Source organism: Oryzias latipes, chromosome 12, assembly GCF_002234675.1.
Source record: "Oryzias latipes chromosome 12, ASM223467v1".
NCBI classification, from domain to species: Eukaryota; Metazoa; Chordata; class Actinopteri; order Beloniformes; family Adrianichthyidae; genus Oryzias; species Oryzias latipes.
Window position 1 is genome coordinate 18,747,171 of NC_019870.2, and position 18,745 is coordinate 18,765,915.

Below are 18,745 nucleotides of genomic sequence, written 5' to 3' on the forward strand. Positions count from 1 at the left end.
TCCATTCCTCTCTTTATCTGATAAGAATGGATCATGAATTTATTGACTAATGAAGTAGCCTGTCTTATTTTAGCCTTTGTCACAGCTGCCCCTGTGGGTGGATATGGGCTGTCTGCGGGTAAATATTGGACAAATCTGCAATGGGCATAGAGGTGGTACCCAAGCAATATCAATATCAAAATTGTGTGCGTTGCGCAGGAAGCCCGTTGATGCTTTTTAAGTGAAAGGTGTTCACTCTCTATGCATTCCTTGCACGAAACCTGGCTGTTTAAAATGAGAAAATGAAACAGTCAGAGGGTTTTTTGTGCATAGCAGCTAGATAGCTGAGTTGATTAGGTGCAGGACTGGCACATGGGAAACCAGGGTTTGATTCCCAGGGGGCACATTGAGCTTCATACAGTGTAGGTCCTTGGGCAAGACCCTTCATGCTACTGTCTAACTATATGGCCACAAGGGAGCACAAGTCTGGGTCCCCCTGAGTCGGCCCCTAGCCGGATAAAATACACGGTTGTGTTTGGAAGGATATCCGGTGTAGAAATCTCTCCCCAAGACCCTGTGCGAATCAGCTTTCACTGATTCTGTAATGATATGGCAAACGGTGAATAACAAGAATGTAGTTGGTGTGCGCATCTTAACCCTGTGCTCAGCTCTGTATTTGGACAATCTTTTTATTCGTTCTTCAAAGTAAAAAGCCTACTTTCATTTTTAAAGGCTACATTGACTAAAGCTGAAGGGTTGGTTTTCCAATTATTACCACAAATAAACAAAATTAGAAGGCTGATCCATTATTCCACATTAACACCTCTCGTATAAATGTGGAATAATTAAAGTGCAATACGGTCACTAACCATTGTGTTCCATCTCTGCAAGTATTTGATAATAATGACTCAAAAGTAATTGTGCATTCATGTAAAACGTCATAATTCTGAGACAGTAAGAGACTACTTTGTTAACAAGTAATTTGTAGTTTACTACAGCTTGTATAAAACGTGCTCAACGCTAATAATGTCTGTGGGAATTTTTTCATTTTTTTTTGACAGAAAAAAAATAGACGGAAATCCTTTTCTGGAGACAGTTTACTACCAAGCACCAAAATAACCTTCCGCGCTCATCCAATCAAACACCTGAGCACCTGTGACGCTTCATGAATATTAAGCAGCACTGATTGATTCCACTTTCTCTTAGAAATTAGAGAACAGATATTCCTGAATGTTCCTGCCGTGTATGCGTCTGTGCGGAGGATGCGCGAGGCGAGAGGGGCTCGTGACACACACAGCCCCTTCACACAATTAGCCACGCTCGGCTGGAGCGGCTTGGCCCCGCCCCCGACAGCATCCATCCTCATGGGCTCGCGCGCTGCGTGATCCACATTACAAATCGACGGCCGCGGCTCTGCTTCGCGGAGCCCGTGGGGTAACGAAGGAGTAAAAGGTGGTGGTGGAGGGGGGTTACTTCGCACGAGCTCCTTTTGCGCCCGCCTGCCCTCCATTTTTCGTGTGTGTGTGTTGAATGGAGTCACCTTTTCGGCGGAACGCCGCTTCTTCCCTCCGCGGTGAGTGCTGCTGTCGCCTGCAGATGCTGTGGGTGTGGGGGAGCGCGAGCCCGGCAACTGTGTCGCTATTGTCTGTTGCGGAGGCAAGTTGGGAGCGAATTTGTGTCACGCGGAAGGAGTTTATGGTTTTCAGCTCTCTGAGGGAACATTTGTATCAACCTGGAAGGGTTATTTCCATCATGTGGATCATGTACGGAGACATTTTTTTGACACCTGTCTCTTCCAGCAACAGTCACCTCCCCTCCAGCATTCTCTCACGCGCCTTCACAGAATCCCGCCCCACGGCTTCACTCATCAAGACAGATTTAAGTCGAAAATGCTGCTTCTGTTGGGGGGGGGGGGGGGGGGGGGGGGGGGCAAACGACTTTTCGGTTGGGGGTGGTGGTGTAGTTGGGGGATCAGCACCCACCCTCTATATATAGAGTCCGGCTGGATCTCCTCAACCCTAGACATCCCTCTCAGGACCCTGAAGGACTAAGAATCCCTCTCCTGATGTTAGATATACCCTCAGATTTCTGTTGATTGCCCCTTCCCTCATCAGATGGAGATGCATCACTGAAAGGGGGGTTGCCGGGCGATTTCTGCTCTAGAAGCACCTTTTTGATAAATGCGTTGGAAATGTTTTCTGCTCTGTTCAGTACAGATTCATTACAGCTGAACTTCATTTCTGCCTACATCTCCTCAGGGTGATTTCCAGTTTCTCCTTTGCTCTTAAGGGACCGTGCAATGTTTCCATGTAAAACCTCAGACTGAGCACCAGAAACAGGAACTTCCATGTGGCGTTCATTGTGTTGTGTTTGTTTGTTTGTTTGTTTGTGTGGCGTTTGTCTCACAGGTGCATCCAGTGATACCTCTGTGAAGGCTGGTAGTGTTGTTCAGTAGACAGGTGGCAGATGGCTTAGACATCAGGTGAGGGCTTGCTTGGCTGTGGGAACGGCAAACATGTTGGAATGGAGCCACTCCTGGACAGTTATTGGAGTTTCTAAATGTCTGTGCCACATAAATGCATTCAGACTATTAAACACCTGATAGTTTTTCTTCTGTTTTGTTTTTGCAAAAATGAGTAAACAGACATTTGACTGTATAAGAGAACTGGACTGATTGACTCCTGTACGTCTGTTTTGTGTAGGATGTACTTCATTTGGTTAGAGCAGGAATTAAGCCATTTTCTATGGGTGACACCACACTCACTCAGTCCAGGTCTCCAATACAGACAATGAAAAAAAAAAGATTAGGTCACTGTGGAATCCTTTTGCTTTGGGTGATGGTGATGCTGACTTGTGTCATCATCCCCCACTCAAGGTACTTGAAAATGAGTATAGATTTCATGTTGTCGTCAGATCATTTCTGCCGACTTTCTTTTCAAACAGTAACATAGATGATAATATTACTTGTTTGGAGGTTTTGATGGAACATCTAGTGAATTTGCTCAAAGTACTTGTCTATTCATTCAAGTTCTGTATGCCAAACCGTCATCCTTCCATAGTCATATATGTAAATGGATCAAATCTGGTTGTGTTTACTGATGATCAGACTGTTTTATGCGTTGCAAACAAGGTTTAGAATTATTGTAAATACACTAACGTGTAGCAGTGTCAGACTGTATTTTTTTTACATTTTACTACCAAGGTTAGGAGTTAGCTTAGTGTCTGTAATGTTTGTTTTAGTGGTATCAGTCTGTTTTTCGATGTGTTTTAAACAAGGTTGGAAGTTACAGGTATTGTGAATACCTTAAAGTGGCTAACGTGTAGCCTGTTAAAAACAAGTTCTAGAATGTTTGTGAACGCAGATAATAAAGTCTGAGTATCCTGACTCCTTGAGGATACAAGTCTTAGTGATTTTATAGGATTTGTTTCCAAGAGAAAACCGGCCAGACGGCAGTTAATGTGGCGTGTTTAAATGAAACCTTACCCATAGTGCAGCGAAGATACGGTGACCTTTAAACTCATCTGATATCCTGCTCACTTTCTTCGGTCCAACATTATACAGCAGTTATTGATTGAACACAGACACGCGTTCAAAGACGGACCTTATTTCACACCCTTTTCATGGTTGAGTACCAGCAAGGCTATGATTACAAATATATGTTGAGGGGGGAGGGTTATTAGTGCGGAGGGGGGTCGGAGGAGAGGGGGTGACTGGGCAATAGATCTGTCAGTGATGTCTCTGGGGAATGTTAGTGGCAAAGGACACGTCTCTGGAGATTTTGTGACCTTCCCTATACCAAAGAAGGCTGATACATACAGGTGATAAGTGTTGGAGATGGGAGGTAGCATCGGCATCACAGAGATTTATGGAGAGCATGTCTGCTGTTTGAGGTAGATATTTTGACTCCAGCAGTCCTTTTTGTGTTGGTATATAAATGGTAAATGTTATTTAAGCAACATTTTTATCACATCTTTTCCGTCTGTTTTTGTAGCTTGGCTCCCCTGAAAGGTTACATTATCTTCTTAAACAATAGTAATTCTGTATGCAGAAACACAGAAAAGCAGCAAAACAAAAAAAAAAGTTTTTTATGTTTTTGCAATGTCACAAACAATGATGCACAAAGTAAAACTTATCAAGCTCAGTTGTATTCATCTGAGGTTTAATGTAAAAGAGGAAAAAATATACTTTTTACAGAAAAAATATGGGTGCTTTACATTCTGCAATTAAAATTCAATAAAATTAATAAAAAAAAAAAAGGATGATCCAGAAAAAGGTAAATGCCGTGTACTTAGTGCTTTTCTATCTTCTTAGAAGGCCCAGAGCACTTTACAGTCAGAGTCCTATTAACAAATGAACACACACATTTACACACTGATGGTGGCTCCACTGAACACTGGCGCCAACCTATAACCACCAGGAGCAATGTGAGGTTCAGTGTCTTGCCCAAGGACACTTCGACACATGGGTGGGCAAAGCAAGGATCAAATGTGCGATGAGGTCAATTGCTCATTTCTGCACAATGGCTACCTGAGGCAACATTTTTCAAGACCGCAGCATCCGTAAGATCTGACCTCAACGGTTCTGCTGTCGGTACTGGAGAAGTCCCTTTTTTTGTGTCCCACAAGATATAAACTAGAGCTGGGATGGTGTGGGATTTTTGATCCCCGCGCTGATGAAGCAGCAGGAGTTGCGGACCCCCCCCCCCCCGCCACCGCCAAACACAAAATCCCCTGGCGGCCGCGTCGCAAATGAATACCGGTACAAGTAATAATTACAACGCACTATTCTTTATTGAAAAATAAAAGTAACAACTAACTACTAACTAATAAACTAACTATATAGGTGCTGTAGAATGACTATGTGTATGTGTGTCAGCACGCTGCGTGTGTAAGAGGAATGAGCGCGTGCCACACAAGAGTGAGTGAGAACGTGCACAAGTGTTGGCGGTGCGCGTTCATGTTTGGTGTTACGGAGTGAAGGGAACAGTAATGAAAGGTTTCCCCCAGGTGTTGGAATAGGTTTGTGGTGCTGCTGCAACAGAGGATTTTATTCCCTTCTTGGGAACAAACTTCCCACTCTCACCTGTAGCCATGCTGTCGCTTACTGTTTCATGTGTGCTATGATGTTGTTGTTTGTCGCTTGCCATACCGCGTGAAACTAATGCTACGGAAGCTCTGGGGAGCCAAGAATGCGTCATTACACAAAAACTCGATTTAGTTATTAATTCATTCAATCGATTTTTCGCCCAGGCCTAGTGAAAACTAATATATTATCACATATATTGATGTAGTTTAGTCTGAAAGGCTTAAAAAAATCATGATATAGGGCAGCGGTGGGCAAACTACGGCCTGCCTCCATGTTTGGTCTTGCCCCCTGAACAATATAAGAGAGTATGCCTACACAATACATCGCAAAGTAACCTTAATTGTGCTAAAACAATCTTATGGCAGCTTGAAGTATTTAACAAATCAAATAAATCTATTTCTGCTTTTGACTAATCAGATGGAGCCCTTTTATGTTAGATGCTCGCCTCATTAAAAATTGTTTTAATGAGTCTGCATTCACCTGAAATGCATTTCAATGAGTTGCTGTGTCTCATCATTGGGGTGTGATGGCATTGTTTTTAAGAGAATTCTGTAAAGGAAACTACAAGGTAGCTTTTAGGATGACATCACAGCAATGTCAGGCCAAATCCAGTCTGAATACACCCTATCTGTCTGCACCTAAACAAAGGTCAATTTATCTGTAGAGCACCAACTATGCAGACTTTTATTTATTTATTTATTTATTTATACATTTTCAACAACAGGCTGAAGCCTATTAATAGGCATATTCACACACCAGAATTACTCGGAAAATAAAATGTTTATAAGGCCTATCAATATAATTCTTTCCAGTTTGGCGGACCAGATTTAAGAGTGTGACGGGCCACATATGGCCCCCGGGCCTTAGTTTGCCCACCACTGCCCTACACTCTGGAATGCTCTGCCTTTTATGCTCTGTGTGTCTTATTCTGCTGATTCTTTAAAAATAAAATCAAAAAAGAAACATAAATCCGTATTTAAATGAGGAATACTAATCTAAGGACTTTCAGTCAGCAGTCTTTTGGGGCAACTCCAAAATGTATTTAGCTACTTTGATCAATCAAACAGAAAACAAAAAGTGGACATGGTAGCAGACGAAAGAAAAAAAAGTCATGTTTGCGTAGTTAAGGGAACGTAGGAAGACCACAAAAGCCTCGGCCTGAACCTCAGATCAGATATTGTCAGTAAAGAACTACTTCAGAAGCAACATTTAACGTAAGTTCTACTGGAACAGTTTCAGAAGATAAAAACATTGGTCAGACTTGAAAAAATTGGGATATCTGGACTTTTTGTGTGAACATGAGTAATTCACAAACAAATACATCTTGATGTCTATCAGCACTGTAGCGATAGTTGTTGACTACCCCATTTTAAGCTTTAGGGAGCCGAGGGTAACGAAGATAAAATTGCCTTAAGAATTGAACCGCCAACATTTTAAAACAATAGTTGCTGTGTGACATTCTAGGGCACATTTGTTATTGTTATTAATGGCCCAGAGAAATGTAACCCTGATAACTTAGTCACTACAGATCCCATAATGCAGTGCTTTAGCTGCCCCGGTGAATACTAAACTAAACGATGCAGAAGAGAAACCGATGATTCTGAAAACAGAGCCTTCTAAAAACCGATTGGAGGCAGGATACATTTTCACTGACATTACTGGTAAACTTTGTGGAGCGAATGTGGCTGCAATTGTTGCCATAAGACAAACATCAAACACGCACGCTGAGAAGCTGAGCGCACGAAGTTTGCACAGCGCTTTGGTAACTTTGAAGAACAAAAAAGGAATTTTCAGTTGCTTTTTAACCTGTTTGCTGTGGAAACTGCAGCTGTGCAGATTCAGATGGAGCTGATGAAGCTGCAGGTTCATCACTGCAGGACTGCACAGTTGATTCACTCCATTCCTGCAGAAATGCCCCAGCTCCGTCTACATGCACATCCAACCTTGTGCATGTTTGGTTGCACATTTCTGTGTGAGAAGCTCTTCTCAGTGATGAAGACTAACAAAACAGCAGACATGTGTTGTCTCACTGATGAGCACCTGTAGTCAGTCCTGAGAATCTCCACAACACACAACCTCGCACCAAACACAAACCAACTTGTTGACAGAAAAATGATGCTAGGTGTCCAGCTCTGATAAAAAGACACTAAAACGAAGAAAAACAGAATTTGATTTATTGCTGAAAAGCACAAATTTGATTTATATTTCCAAGTTTTGCTTTTTTTTATGCAGCATATTCCTATTTTTAATTTGTGTAATTTTGACAGGATATATTTTTCATGGAGAGCACTTTTGGTAGATTTAAATTTTAAGTTTATTTTTTTTTAAATATAATTACATGAGTAAAGAAATGTCTTTTTTCTTTTATGCAAGGTTACATTTTTATAAAAGTTTTTTTTTAACCTTTAAAACAAATGCTTAACATTTTACTTACGCAAATAGCCCTGTTGAGCCATTTTTCCTGTTTTAGGGCTGAAATAAACCCCTGCGGGATCTCCAAGATATACCATTACTAGGGGTGTAACGATACATGTAGTTGAAAAGAACAGTTTCGGTACAGCAGTTTCAGTTCAGTTCTGTACCGTTTCGGTACGTTCCCCCCCCCCCCGCATATCCATTGTAATGACCCAGCTGCTTTGTCACTCGTAGCGGGGAAACGAGAGCCGAGCTGCTTATTAACTAGCTGTGTTGACTGTCCTTGCCCCATACTCCACACACCCTCAAACAGTCTCAGAGAAAGAGTAGGCAGAGAAATAGATTGATCCATCTCATTTCCGGCAGTAAAACCCATTTATAATGAACACACGCGAACAGCGTAACAACATGAACCTCACTTCTCTTCACAGCTCTCTCAGTTACAGTGAAGAATTCAACACACAAGATTTTACACTTCCCATGAGTCTTAGTGGCTATAGGTGGGGCTAACTCCCAGGTCGTCACAGTATTAACTTTGCGCCGAGGCAGAAATAGTGTTAGCCGTGAGTTTCCTCCGAGACGCTATTAGGTGACGGACAGTAAGCATGTCAACATGGCTAATGGAGACGTGAGGCCAGAGATGAAGACCCCCCCATCTCCTAACGCTCTCCTGTGTGGGAACACTTTGGCTTTGTTGTCAGCATCCATGAAGGGAAAAGACAATTGGATGAGTCGAATGCTGTGTGTTGACATTGTTACACAAAGATAGCGTATGCCACAGTAACACATCTAATCTGGCAATGAACTTAAAACAGCATCACCTGACTGTAACAATCGAGTCTACAAGAAAAAAAATGTGCACGTTAAAATGTTTTTTTTCAGGCCAGTGTTAACTATCCAAAGTTTTTGGTTCCTGGCAGCTAATAGTCTTATTATTTTATAAAGCAGATCACCTACACAGGTCAAATTTATTCATTGTTATGTATACGTTTCTGCCTTCATTTTTTGTGCCAAAAAAAATACAGAAAATAGAAAGATACAAACTTTATTAAAATTCCAAGGGAGAAATTCATGTGTCCGGCAGCAAAGCACACACAAACACACACAATAGATAACAATAAAATAATAGTTCATAAAATAGCAGTTCAAATTAGGTAGATTTGTTAAACAGCAGGACCGAACTGAAATGTACCGAACCGAGCCCTATAAAATTCTGAACCCAACCGAATTGAGATTTTAGCGTATCGTTACACCATTACCATACTGCACCCTCAATTATTTGTAGCATTTGAATGAAAATACGCAGGTAAATTAAAAGAAAAAAAAAGAAATAGGTTCGATACCTGAAAAAATGTATCTTTGGTTTTTCTTAAGCAGTAGTGCAGTGCTTTTCTTTTTTTTTTTTGAATGGAGATGGTTTGTGTTCGACAAATGAAAGGTAATAAAGTCTGAAGAAGCAGGAGCCTGAGCTGTGACTGCAGCCAGACAGTGTCGGCTACTGGGCATAGAGCCCCTCTGTAAACCTGCTCACACACAGCATGACCCCCCCCCCGTGGTTGTTGATTAGCTCTCCATTTTTATATAGTGTTTTCTTAGTTTATCTTAATGAATAATTTTTTTAATCCACTTGTAATCTTTAGTCTTTTGCAAGTTATTTTAGCTAAAACATCTTTTTACTTTCATTTGTTTCACTAGAGACTGAAGCAGACAATTTTTAAAGTACCGTACATTTTGGGGGGAAAGAAGCACGAAAAACTAAGTGACGGAATAGTTATGGTGCTGTAAGATGTAAAGTCAGTTATATATTTTTTCCCAAAAAATGGTATGATCGAAATCCTTTGGAACACTTTGGGGGAAAAAATAGTGACTCAATTGGAGAATCAGTCTATTTATAGCAACAAAGATGCTCTGTTGGCAAGAATTCTGGCCATGAGACTTTTCTGTTTTGAAGACCATGTGTTGTAATTCGGTCGGGATAAGAGAAAGAAGCAACCATGCAAAATGAGATCTACATATTCTGCTGACGAGGAACAATTATTTTTTCAAACATGCCTTCAGCAAAAAGTGTAGAAAAGCAACAAACTATCATTGTATTCAAGCTGTTATGCCAACAAACATTAAGAGTAGAGCTGTGACGGTGTGGGATTTTTGATCACCACGGTGATAAACGCGGTGAATTGGCACAGTGTAACTGTTAACCACAGCCCCCCCCCCGCCAGACACAAAATCTCCCGGCGGCCGCGTCGCAAATGAATACAATAACAACGCGGTTTTCTTCATTAACAAATAACAGTAACAACTAACTACTAACTATCTAACCAATGAACTAACCATATAGGTGTTGTAGAATGACTGTGTGTATGCGTGTGTCAGCCCGCTGCGTGTGTAGAAGGAAGGAGCGCACACAAGTGTGTTGGGGGTGCATGTTGATTCTTCTGCAGCGGACCGCTCTCGAGCTGCACGCGAGGCTTCACCTGTGCTCTCTGGTACAGCAATCTTCTCAGAATATTATATATTGCTCAGTAATAAACGACACTGCGAACACTCTGTCACCTTTCCGGTAGCCATGAGCCTGACAACCATGAAGAACACGGGGCAGGAGGCTCCGCCTTTGTTTATACAGACACGTAACTTTGCACTGCACAAAATAGTTCCCAAACAAAACATGTAGTAATATTCATCAAAATCTAACAGTGCGCGTTCATGTTTGGTGTTACGGAGTGAATGAGAACAGTAATAAACCCCCCCTCCCCCCAACACAAAATCCTCCGACGGGCGGCCGTGTCGCGCCCTCAAGAACGCACGCAGCTTGTAATGGAAATGGAAACAATGGAAATTAATAATTAGAACGCAGTAAATTTGTCGTATTTCCTCGCCAGACGGAAACTTCTGTTGTAGAATGAGGATGTATATGTGCTTCTGAAATCGTGCCGTGTGTGTAAGTAGAGGGAGCGCGTGCAGCGTAGAGGGAGTGAGAGCCCGTGCCGGCAAGAGGGACAGAGGCGCTGCGAAGGGATTGAAGGAGAACAGTAATAAAACGTTTCCCCCAGAAACCCTTGAAGTCTGAACAGAGGACTAGGAGAAAAAGTAAATTATCAGCAAAGATGAATGTGTTTAATTTGTTTATTATAGTTCCAATCACGCACCATATGCAGAACTTTTTGTAATTTTTTTAACCAACTGCTGCAAATATTAGTGAATTTTTACATAAATATAATTTAATATAGATGTGAGGAAATCTTCACTTGTTTATAAGAAATTGGGGTTTGAGATGATTATTCGATCAGGCATTGTTGACATGTGTCAATCAATAAGCTCAAACTTTAATGAAAAATGCATAGTTGCAGGACTTCTTATAAATAAAAAAAATATTACAAAGAATTTTTAAAAATAATTTTTAAACATTTCGAAGTTTTAGACCTCTTTAACATGTAATTTCAATTATTTAGAAAAGCCCAACAATAAGTCAATAATAATAATAAATAATAACAATATATTAACAATAAGTCAATAATAAATAATAACAATATATAATTAATAAGTCAATAATAATAATTAATAACAATATATAAATAAGTAAATAATATTGAGGAATCAATTATGAATAATAATAATAAATCAATAGTAAGTCAATAATAATATTAAATGATAACAATAAATCAATAAAAGGTCAATAATAATAAATGATAATAATAATAAATCAATAAAAAGTCAACAACAGATTTTCCCCTTTAAAAAAAAAACCAAAAAAAAGAAAAACAAGAGATTTACCCTACTGATTCAGTGAGTGATCAATTTGGTGCAACACAGATGTTATGGTGTTGGGTTTCAAGCGAACAGTCTGGCCTCTTATCAAAATCTGTTTCCTCAAAATCTTTTGAACATAGACAGACTGTATTGCTAGTTGGTACTAGAGCCCTGCGCGGGACTATTTTGTTCATCCCGCTCCCGCCCGCTGAATTTTTACAGATCCCGCCCGCTCCCGCAACGTATGCGTTATACTCCCGCCCGCTCCCACAATATGTATGTCCACTCCCGCCCGCACCCGCAAAACTCATAGAATTTATTCCCGCACAGTCATAGAGATGCATTGATTTTGTGTCGTCTCCCGTCCCGCAGGAAAAAAACAAGTATTTTGATATTATTAAAGAGATTCATGTCCCTCCTCCAGCCTGAAGCCTGAAGCGCGCTTTTAGTAAGAGGCGGGGCGGGGCGGGGCACACCCCCAACAACAGGTTAGATGACAGAGGCCATTGGGCGTCTCTACCTGGTGCCTTCACGGAGCTTCAGTACATAAGAATCCAACAGCTGCACAGCCTAACGTAGTCCGCTAATATATATTCATGAGACATTCATGGCAGCACTGATCCCGCGGGGGTTTTTTTGCCGCCCGCTCCCGCCCGCAGCACAATTCAAACCGCCCAATCCCGCGAGATTTGGGTCCCACGGGACCCAATCCCAATGCAGCCCTCTGGTTGGTACCACAGTGATCCATCTGGGTTAGCTCTTTTTATTGCTAAGGCCCACTTTTTCCTTAAGTCTGAATCCATTGGAAAACTGCAAGAAAAGTTCGGTCACTGAGTCAGAAATGTATAAATCTATATTACTATAATAGCCTAGTCCTAGTATACTGTATACATGTAACACAATAAAGTTTACATTTATATTGACAGCAAATTATATGTACATCATGCATGCCTACATGTTGATAATAGCCCTGCAGCATCATGCATGTCAACATGTGGACTATTAATGATGCCCCTGCAGCATTAAGAAAAAATATATATAGTATTTACCTGTGAAATGTTATGCCTTCGTCCTTCGTGGACTCATTTCTCTGATTTTGCCAGTTGAAACCCGCACAATGAACTGGCATTTTACAAAAAATGTGTTCACATGCATGCATTGCAGCAGTGACTTGACCTCACCAAGATGGCGGTGCTCTCCTCCCATGAGGAATCACGTGATGTCTGCTCTAGCGATATAAGTCATTGGTTTTTCCCCCTCTTTATCTTTGAAGTACAATTCAGGCTATATTGCCAAAACTAAGATGAATGATTAAGAAAACATATAGATGCCCTTTTTACTTCAAAAAGAAGAAAAAAGTAAGACCTTTAGTTCTGGCCAAAACCTAGATGAACAATGAAGAAAAAAGATAAGAGGCCCAAAAACATAAATGTGACATACTGTGAACAATAAAGAACACTATCAGTATGTTTCACTACTTTTGATGGTTTCAAACATGTGCGCTGACATGTTACTATATTTCCTGATGTACTGAAAAGTCTCTCTGAAGGTGAGCTGCTTGCAGGTATGCAGAGGTACTTCCTTGCAAGCTTTCTCAGCTGTGGGAATGTAATTTGGTGGAGTTTCCAGCATGCCAAGGGGTCTTCTTCACTGTCTAGGGGTGCAGACAGCATGTAGCTTCTACAGCTTGTGACAGTTGCGCAACAGATGAGCTGGGGAGTGGGCTTGTCTTGAAGAAACTCCCCAGTGACTTTTTTGCCTTTTTCAGTGGAGCACTGGGTGGATCATTGGTCTGGGCTTCTGCATCCGTGGAGGTTCTCTCCTAGAACGAAAAGCAAAATATGAGGAAAAAAAACTTTTTCAACAAAATTAAATTAACATTTCTGAAAAAAAAAAGAAAGCATGAAAAACCTTTTATGCCATTGCTTCCATTTCTGACAGCACCCTGGTCTTGATGTTTGAGACTTGATCGGTGCTGATATAGTTGGCTTTGAATCTGGGATCCATGAAACCCGCCATGTCCAGAAGTTCTTGGGTAGCTGGATTTTCATATTTTGTGATCAAATAGTCAAAGATTTTTTCCTTGATTGGTTTTGTCATATCATTGTCCACTTCCTTCTCTGTGACCACGGATGCCTTCATCAGATGGAGCAGTGGTCCCCAACCACCGGGCCGCGGACCGGTATCGGGCCGCGGGACACTTGGCACCGGGAAATTTTGGCACCGGGACGCACAGAAAGAAAAAATAATTTCAATTTTATTGTGTTTTTTTTTTTTTTGAAAAAAACGTTTTATTTTGAAAAGTGACCGGATTCTCTCTGTTACATCCGTCACACTTACCATAGCAACCAGAGTGTGTCGCGGTAGAAACGATGTTGCTCATGTGATGTTCTGTTGTTTGTGTGACGTTATGAGGACACCGCTAATAAAGTTGCACATGATTACACAGTGGATTTACGTTCATCATTATTATTATTATTATTATTATTATTACTTAAGAGAAAATTCCACCCCCGGTCCACGGTAAACGTGTCTTGCGTTGCACCTCAACCCCACCCCCACCCCCCACCCCCACCGGTCCGCGGTAAACGTGTCTTGCGTTGTACCGGTCCGCGGTGACAAAAAGGTTGGGGACCACTGAGATGGAGGATTGGTTTCAAATATGAAACACTAACATAACTTTCACTTGACAGTGCATCTGAAAATTCTTGCAGGGGTAGTAATGCCTGGTTGACAGATTCCTGTATATCCAGATTCTGCCAAGTAGGAATCAAATGCCTTGATTTCTTTTCTGATGAGAGGACATCAGAAATGGCCCAATGCTGCTCCAGGACTCTCTCAATCATCTTCTGTCTGCTACCCCACCTTGTTGGGCATTCAGTGATGAGTGTGCTCAGGGAGGTTTTGATCCATCTGTGCTTTTTTCAGAGTCGTCTTGGCTTTCCAGCTGTGACAAAAATGTCCAACTAACTTTTTGCGAAGGCCAATGGCTCGAGCAATGCGGGCCTCATCTTTGAAGAGGAAAATACAGACAAATAAAACAGGGTCAACAGTTACTTAGTTTTTTTTAACAGTTACATATATTTTATTTTACCTTTAAAATTCCATAACTTAGTTTCTATAACTATTTTACATAATTTTGAATATGAATCAAATGAGTAGAACTAATATAATCAACAATTAATTTTTAAAGTCATTACAAGTGAAATATTAAATCATGACTTGCATTTTCTCTAATAAAACTGTCATAATAAGATCTTGGAGCAATTCAAAATAGTTTGATAATAATTTACAGATTTTTTCATTGTTAAAAAGATCTGCCTTAAGTTCAATAAACTCACCGATTGCAAGGTGCAGCCTGTGTCCGAAACACTGAAGTCTGACCCACTCCGTGGCTCAAACGACATTGAGACCGTTGTCCGTGGTGATGCACACCAGTCGCTCTTCTACAAGTTCCCAGCTTGCCAGCACATCCAGTAATCCGTGCGCTATGTTTTCACTGGTATGCGACTCCGGGAAATACAGTCTCCAGACAGCGTGTTGAGTCCGTAGTGAGAAAATTCACAGTAAAACTCAAATACGGTTCAGTTGTGCGGCTTGACCACAGGTTTGTGGTACTTGCAAAAAATCCAGCCTGGCTCAATTCCAGCGTAACTGTCCGGCGGCACGTCTCGCATATTTGTGGAATGGCGACTTGTGAAAAGTAATTACGTGACGGGATTTGATATCTCCGGTCCATTTTGTTAACCAAATTGACAAAACCCTGTCGGCTCACTGTATTTATGGGCATCATGTCCTCTGCCAAAAAATGTGAAATGGCCACTGTTATTTCTTTGTGCCACTTAGACGTTTTTTCATAAGGGGACCCACTTGCAAAACTCTGAAATACGGACGTCTGTTTTGTGGTTGTATTGAAGGTGATGGTGGAGATTGCTGGTGTTTCCTCAGGTGGTTGCCACAGGTGTTCGGCATGTTTTGCATAGTACCTCTGTTTGAAGAACGTCGTCTGTCCTGAAACCAAAGTATCTCCAAATAACCAAGATGCTTTTTTTTCCCGCCACGAGCACATCCTCCGAGGTGTTGCTCTCAGCCATTGCAGGTCTTGTTTGGTCACGTGTCGGTAAAGAAAAATAGTCTTTTTTTCTTACTCCTGCACTATGTAGAAGGCCGGCAACTAACATTAGAGGGCTCCAGTTGATTGGTCAATGGCTCGATGAGCTTTATTTGATTCGTTACCTTAAACTACAAAGAGATTGTTTAGCATACGTGTAACCATATTAGGAGAACACTTATCGCCATTTATTCTCTTGCAGTAAGCATACTGCATTGGCCTGAAACCGCGATGACGATAAATTTGCGGTAAATCGTGCAGGCCTAATATGTAAATATGTATATATTTACCCTCTGTTAAAACCAGCTCTGTCCTGAAAGCCGTCAGTGTGAGGTGGAACCCATATCCAGTCATTATCTGTACCGGGCAGAACAATCCAGGTGGAGACTAGGACACAACTACTAGATCAATTTCTTGGTTCGGTATTTCATATTCAACTCCTGCTGCCTCTGAGAGAAGAGCAGTCATTTCTAGCGACACATTTCTTACAACTGAATGGCTGGATGTTGATGAATCTTGACAAGTCCCGCAGGCGTCTCCTGTCATGAGTTCTCCTTCGGGAAGACGATCTCATCACCTTTAACCCGACTGTAATTAAATGTCTCAGAACTTAAATCAAAAAGCTATTTGCTGGAGATATTTGTTACGTTTTCAGAGCAACATTTCAAGGTTGCAGAAATGTAGAATTTGTGTAAATATATTACAGTGGCTGGGTCCAGTTCTTGCATAGCCCTAGGGCTTTTCTGGTGAGTCAGAAATGAATAATTGCAGAGCAAACCCTCCCGACATTGGGAGCAGTCTCCTTAAATATTCTTGATTTGAATCATCTGTCAGAAAGCCTTCAGTGAAATGATCAAGTCAGCAGCAGTCAAACTGTGACTTGCTTTATCCATTCCCTTTGATGCTCTGCCCTAAAATAACTGAATTACTTTTTCTGCAATTCTTAATGGTGAAAAGTAAAGCAGAAAAAAAAATATTTGTAGACTTTCTTCAGGTACAAAGTGCAATAGAAATGACATTGATACACTGAATATTATTTTTACTGCACTTTGTAATTCAACTGGTATTCCAAACTCAGTATTTCGGGATTGGGCTCTTTAAAATGGAAGCAAAGCAGCTAGATCTAACGAGGCTACAAAAAGGCTATGTAGACTATGGTCAATTTTAAATAATTTTTATTTTAACCAGTCCCTGATTTGATTTAATATTGGTAAATCTATTTTTTAATTGATTTAATTTCAATTTTTACAACAATTTTGCTCATGTTAAAAAAATTCCAATTATTAGTGACTTACGCAAAACAAAGGCTTTTATTCATAAAATAATACAAATTTACATTGTAAAAATAAAATCTGTTATTACATTTACAAGTTAATATTGCAAAAAAAAAGCTACTGATTTGCATTACTTGAACTTTTATTTCAAATGTTAAGAATAAATACATATTTTTAGTTTCAGCAAAAACAAGAGAAAAATTAGCAATTTTTATTGGGGCTTAAGTCAACTATAAACAACTATCCCTCCATCTTCTTCCGCTTATCCGGGACCGGGTCGCGGGGGCAGCAGTCTAAGCAGAGATGCCCAGACTTCCCTCGCCCCAGCCACTTCCTCCAGCTCCTCTGGGGGGAACCCCGAGGCGTTCCCAGGCCAGCCGAGAGATGTAGTCTCTCCAGCGTGTCCTGGGTCTTCCCCGGGGCCTCCGCCCAGTGGGACATGCCCGGAACACCTCTCCAGGGAGGCGTCCAGGAGGCATCCGGACTAGATGCCCGAGCCACCTCAACTGGCTCCTTTCGATGTGGAGGAGAAGCGGTTCTACTCCGAGCCCCCGCGGGTGGCCGAGCTTCTCACCCTATCTCTAAGGGAGCGCCCCGCCACCCTACGGACGAAGCTCATTTCAGCCGCTTGTATTCGGGACCTCGTTCTTTCGGTCATGACCCATAGCTCATGACCATAGGTGAGTATTGGAACGAAGATCGACCGGTAAATTGAGAGCTTTGCTTTTCGGCTCAGCTCTCTCTTCACCACAACGGACCGATACGGCGAACGCATAACTACGGACGCCGCTCCGATCCGCCTGTCAATCTCACTCTCCGGTCTTCCCTCACTCGTGAACAGGACCCCCAGATATTTAAACTCCTCCACCTGGGGTAAGGATACTCCACCCACCGAGAGATGGCAAACTACCTTTCTCCGGTCAAGAACCATGGCCTCGGATTTCGCGGTGCTGACCCTCATCCCAGCCGCTTCACACTCGGCCGCAGACCGCCCCCAATGCACGCTGGAGGTCCTGGCTCGATGAAGCCAACAGGACAACATCATCTGCAAAAAGCAGAGAGGAAATCCTGTGGTCCCCAAACCAGATCCCCTCCGGCCCCTGGCTGCACCTAGAAATTCTGTCCATAAAAACTATGAACAGAACCGGAGATAAAGGGCAGCCCTGCCGGAGTCCAACGTGGACCGGGAACAGGTCTGACTTACTGCCGGCTATGCGAACCAAGCTCCTACTCTGGTCATACAGAGACCGGACAGCCCTTAGTAAGACTCCCCGGACCCCATACTCCCAGAACACCCCCCACAGGATACCACAGGGGACGCGGTCGAATGTCTTCTCCAAATCCACAAAACACATATGGACTGGATGAGCGAACTCCCACAATCCCTCCAGCACCCTAGATAGGGTGTAGAGCTGGTCCACTGCTCCACGACCAGGACGGAAACCGCACTGTTGTTCCTGAATCCGAGGTTCGACTATCGGACGGACTCTCCTCTCCAGTACCCTGGCATAGACTTTCCCAGGGAAGCTGAGGAGTGTAATTCCCCTGTAGTTGGAACACCCCCTCCGGTCCCCCTTCTTAAAGGGGGAACGGAGGGGGTACAACACACCCCTTCATTTCAGTGACATTATGACATTTTGACATGATAGATGAAATTTATAGTGCTGTATTATTTTCCACACTACTAGTGCACTTAAAAGCCTTAATATTTTTCAAAAACGACTGTGTTTTATAATCCAGTGCGGTTTATGTAGAGATCTGCTGCTCTGCTAACCTGCTGCTGCTTCAGTCCACTCCTCGTGTGAGGCCCGCTACTCTGCTAACCTGCTGCTGCTTCAGTCCACTCCTGGTTCCACTCCTCGTGTGAGGCCTGCTGCTCTGCTAACCTGCTGCTGCTTCAGTCCACTCCTGGTTCCACTCCTCGTGTGAGGCCTGCTGCTCTGCTAACCTGCTGCTGCTTCAGTCCACTCCTCGTGTGAGGCCTGCTGCTCTGCTAACCTGCTGCTGCTTCAGTCCACTCCTCGTGTGAGGCCCGCTACTCTGCTAACCTGCTGCTGCTTCAGTCCACTCCTGGTTCCACTCCTCGTGTGAGGCCTGCTGCTCTGCTAACCTGCTGCTGCTTCAGTCCACTCC

The 18,745-nt window shown here is 42.3% G+C and overlaps 1 protein-coding gene across 1 annotated transcript in view; it reads left to right on the top strand.

The window, feature by feature from the left end:
- Positions 1-1,227: 1,227 nt before the first annotated feature.
- plppr1 (phospholipid phosphatase related 1) overlaps positions 1,228-18,745 on the top strand; it is a 59,579-nt gene continuing 42,061 nt past the window's right edge. The window contains exon 1 of the mRNA XM_023960575.1: positions 1,228-1,552. The gene's annotated coding sequence lies outside the window, so the exon portion shown is untranslated. The remainder of the gene's footprint in view (positions 1,553-18,745) is intronic.